The sequence below is a fragment of the Dioscorea cayenensis genome, chromosome 9 (genome assembly GCF_009730915.1).
Source record: "Dioscorea cayenensis subsp. rotundata cultivar TDr96_F1 chromosome 9, TDr96_F1_v2_PseudoChromosome.rev07_lg8_w22 25.fasta, whole genome shotgun sequence".
Classification (NCBI taxonomy): Eukaryota; Viridiplantae; Streptophyta; class Magnoliopsida; order Dioscoreales; family Dioscoreaceae; genus Dioscorea; species Dioscorea cayenensis.
This window is the reverse complement of record NC_052479.1, coordinates 21,143,913-21,148,733: the sequence shown is the minus strand read 5'-3', so window position 1 is coordinate 21,148,733 and position 4,821 is coordinate 21,143,913. Positions and strand designations below refer to the sequence as shown.

The following is a 4,821-nucleotide window of genomic DNA, read 5'->3' as shown; positions in this document are numbered from 1 at the left end:
ACCTCAGCGCTTCACTCCGTTTGCAAGTGCAACTAAGCCCCGAGGAAGTTCATCCCTTAGACCATTCACTCTATTATGGCTGCAAAGAACTCGAGAGAGCAGGTGAGAATCTATCACGCGGAGGAAAAGAGGGGACCTCTGTGCCTCTCGACTCACCCCTCTCAACACTCTCCAACCTAGCTTCATCTACGACTCATCTGTGTCACTCCTCACAAGGGTTACCAACAAGAACTCTCGACCCTAGTGTCACTCTAGGGAAATGTTCATACAATCAAAGATTCAAGGTTGGAACTCACAATCAAAACATCAATTTATAGAAAGCATAATAAAAGAGGTTCAAAGAAACAAATACATCCTAGGGTTCACAATGCCGAAAGTACCCACTAGGGGTTTTAGCTCTCCATGGAGCTAAGTAGCAATCAAAGAGATAGAATGTAAAAAGCAATGAATCCATAAAAGAAACCCCTCTATAGTACGTGTCCATAGTATTGTGAAATTCCTCTTCTCGATGCGTCCAAGGACTCCCTCATTCGGTATAGGATACGCCTCGATGGTAGCTCCCCTACCAACCTTCTTCCTAGAGGAATGACGATATCGAGCAGTAGAACCTCTTCAAAACCTTGGCCAATACCCACTCGAAACCCTAGCGAAGCCCTCTCTCCAAGTTGGGGAAAAGATGGAGAAAATAATACCAAAATCGGGGCTGATTAGGCTTTTAAATGAGGGCGAGTCAGTGACTACGAGGCGTAGATGCTTCCACGTGCCCGTCATGGAATTCCCTGCGGTCATGGGTAATTTCCACAAGCCGTGTGGATTCTCTAGCGTCATTTTTGGCCGGTCGCGAACATAGGTCGGAATACTCGAGTGTGACATTTTGTGACATCTCACGATAGCGCTACATTGTTCTATAGTGCAGCATGAATACTCGAGTGTATCGCCTGTGCCCTCAAATGGATGTTGCCAAACTCGGTCTGAGGAGGTTGCCACACACTCTAGCATCTCACATCGACCTATAGTCTTGCGTTTGAACCTGTAGCAAGATTTCCTCCAAAAATCGGTGCATTGTCATCCACATTGGCTACTATCCTTCATACTCGGCCTCACTACCCTACATGCATAAAAGTAACATACACACACATATTAGTGTAAAAACCCAAGAAAAGTAATGCTCAACATAAGGGATGAGCATACCGCATTCATGTCGCACAAAGCACTTATCAATTCTTCTAATCCTAAAATTCTATTCTCCATATTTGGGGCTTGTTGTTGTTGGAAACCCAATGGTGCCATAGTCTTTGTTTCCCTTGATTACTCCAAGAAGTTTTGGGTGGCTCCTCTACGGATTATAGGTAGTGCCATATGGAATTCCTTGACCTCTAAAATGCATTGCCTACAAAAATCCACCTATTCCACTAAAGTTGTACCACACTAATAGCAATTGGTCGATTAGATAAAAGCATGTTGATAAGTGCTACGTATTAAGAATGTGAGTATTCTTTTCTTGATGATGAGCATTACTTTCATCGAGGTTTAAGCACTAATACATGTGTTGTTGTAGTTCTTTTGGGCATGTAGGGTTGTGAAGCTAAGTATTAAGAAAGGAAGCCAAGAAGTAGATCGTGTACGCACTATGATAAGTGCTGTGCGATATGAATCGCGAAGTGTTCATTCCTTATGTTGAGCATTACTTTTCTTATGTTTTTACATTAATATGTGTGTTTTATGTTACTTTTATGCATATACGGTTGTGAGATGAGTATGAAGAAAATAGGCCAATGTGGATCATAATGAACCTATTTTTGGAGATCTTGCTAAGGTTCAAAGCGGGAAAGACATAGGGACAGGTGTGAGATGCTAGAGTGTTTGCCAACCTCCTTGCATTCGAGTGAGCACATCCATTTGGACAGGCAGCACACACGATCACACTCGAGCATCCGTCTTATGCGATATAAGAACAAGAGCTCCACCAACATATATATCAACTTGAAGAAGCAACATTCACGATGTGAGCGTGTACCCATTTGCGTTACCCGATCAAAGTATTGAATTGGGACATTATTCGGTCGGAGGCGTAGTAGAACTGCTTGTTGCCAAGTACTATAGCGACCTTGTTCATCACCGGTACCGAGAAATCGGAGAAGCGGAGAATCCACTGCGGGCGTGTGAGATTATCCATGCCCGTGTGCGAAGTGCAGTCGCGTGTAGCTTCCACGCCCGTGGGTTGCCCGATTTCGAGCCTTATTTAAAAGCCGATTCGATCCCGATTTTTGGTATTCTTTCTCCATCTTTTCCCCAACAGAGAAAGCGGCTAAGGTTTGAGGGTATTGGCTGGGTTTTTGGAGGTTCTATGGCTCCGACATCCGCCTCATTTGGAAGAAAGATTATTGGGAGAGCTTTTCGTCGGCATCGATCCGTCGAGGTGTATCCTAGGCGGACAAAGGATCTCTTCGCGATGAGTAGAGGACTCTCCACAAGACCATCGACACGACCATCGGGGGTTTCTTTATGGATTCATTGCTTTTACATTCGATTTCTTTGATTGTACTTAGCTCCATGGAGAGCTAAACCCTAATGAGTACTTGGGTGATTGTGAAAACCTAGGATGTATAGTTTCATTGAACTTCTTTATTATGCTTTCAGATAAATTGATGTTTATGTGAGTTCAACCTTGAATGCTTCATTGTGTGAACATTTCCCCTAGAGTGACACTAGGGTTGAGAGTTCTTGTTGGTAACCTTAGTGAGTGAGAGCCGCGAGGCAATAGACAGAAAGCTGGTTGGAGGGTTGAGAGGGTGAGTCGAGAGAGTACAAGGCGCCCCTTTCCTCCGCCGTGATAAATTCTACCTCCGTTCCTTGAGGTTCTTTGCGGCATACATAGAGTGAATGGTCTAAAGGATGAACCTCCGCTGGGGGCCTAGTTGCGCGTGCAATGGGTGAGCGCTGAGGGTGATCATAGTATCTGGGGCTTAATTGTAGCTAGGGACCTTCCACTTTGGACCAAAGGGTTAGCTCTAAATCTAGGAAGAGATTTATCACTTGGAATCCCTAGAGCTCATTGCAACTCTGTCGCGAGTGTGCGGTGTTGAGATTGTTTGATTTCTCCTCACGGGACATGTATAGAGTTAGCATAGTTGACCTTAGATTTGGGACTATGTATGTAAGGATTTCCACGACTCACCATTGCATTGATTAGGAAGCATACAGAGAGTTCTTGCACTTGAGCGATTATCCTAGGTGAAGGATCATCCGAGTACCCCACCTTTATCGATTGCCTTACCTCCTCCTTACTTTTGCTCTCTTACTTGTTGCTTTTAATTGTTGAGAATTGAATCATTATCACACTTATTATTGTTGATACACCCACATAGCTAAGAATCCAATTAAGTGTCTTTACTCCCTACTCCCTGTTGATTCAGACCCCACTCACCCGGGATTATTACTCGACAAACCCGTGCACTTGCGGATATACTGCAAGGATCTTGTCAGTTTTTTGGGCGCCCGTTGCTTGGAGCTAGGCGTTTAGAGATACTTTGTACTTTGTTTTTCTTAGCTATTTCACCACACATTCTAATTCATATCTTCTTATTATATCATTGTTCTGATTTTTCTTTTTCTTTATTTTTGGTGTAGCTCAGAGTTATGACCCGAGGGAATCCATCAATATTGATTGAAGGAGACCACGAGCTTGAGACGTACACTTAGAAAAAGGGAAAGAACACAGTGCAGAAACTAGCATAATCCAGGTGATTTGGAAGTAGAAGGATCGAAAAACATGGCGAGAACAAAATGAGCAACAACGAACACTATCCGATTATGCGGGAGCGTTCGGTGTTCGCCGCAATCAGTATTGTCGTCCCAATTACGACTCGAACTTGAGCTAAAAGCCCGGCATTCATCCATATGCCGCATGATCCGCACTAATTTAATGGTTTGGCCGATGAGGGATCAGCAGTCACATAGAGAGCTTCCTCGAGGTGTGTGAGCATGCTGAAGATAAATGGTGTGACGAATGATGCCATCAAATTGAGAGCCTTCCCATTTTCCCTTAAAAGGGGAGAGCAGCGCTGGGCTACACTCATTACCTAGAGCATCAATCACTACATGGGAGGATATGGTAGAAGCTTTTTCTAGCCAGTTATTTCCCTCCCGAAAAATCAGACAAAAGCTTAGGAATGAGATCTCATCCTTTGTGCAGCTTGGAATTGGAGTCTCTATTTGAGACATGGGAAAGGTTCAAGGAACTCCTGCGAAAGTGTCCTGAACACGGATTCCCTGAGTGGATGATTGTTCAAACATTCTATAATTGTTTGGACCCGAGTACAAGGAAACTCTTGGATGCGTGCGGGGAGATACCTTAGGTAGCAAGACCCCCGATGAGGCTCATCAATTGATTGAGGAAATGGGGTTAAATAGCTACCAATGGAGCAGCGGGAGAAGAAAAAGGTGGCGATCGCATGAAATTGATGCGGTAACTTCATTAGCGAGCCCAAGTGGAGAGTTTGGAGTAGAAGCTAGATCTTATAGCTTTGAATAGAGTTACTGCCGTGACCAATTGCACGGTTGTGGTGGAGGACATGCTCCCTACGATTGCCCAATCGTCATTGGTGATGTTTCTTCAATTGAGAACGCTGACTTTGTAGGGTAATGGAATGAGACCTCAAGGGAATCCATCTGACAACACCCACAATTCGAGGTTGGAAGAATCATCCCAACTTTTCATGGAGTAATCAAGGACCACAGAAGACCATGGGGCCATCGGGTTTCCAACAATAACAACAACAAGCCCCTCAATTGGAAAACAGAATTTCAGGCTTGGAAACC

At 44.2% G+C, this 4,821-nt stretch overlaps 1 non-coding gene across 1 annotated transcript; it reads right to left on the bottom strand.

Moving 5' to 3' along the window:
* Nucleotides 1–4,162: 4,162 nt before the first annotated feature.
* LOC120269728 lies at nucleotides 4,163–4,270 on the bottom strand. The gene has a single exon (XR_005539367.1). It is a non-coding gene; the product is annotated as a small nucleolar RNA R71 (small nucleolar RNA).
* Between the last annotated feature and the right edge of the window lie 551 nt (nucleotides 4,271–4,821).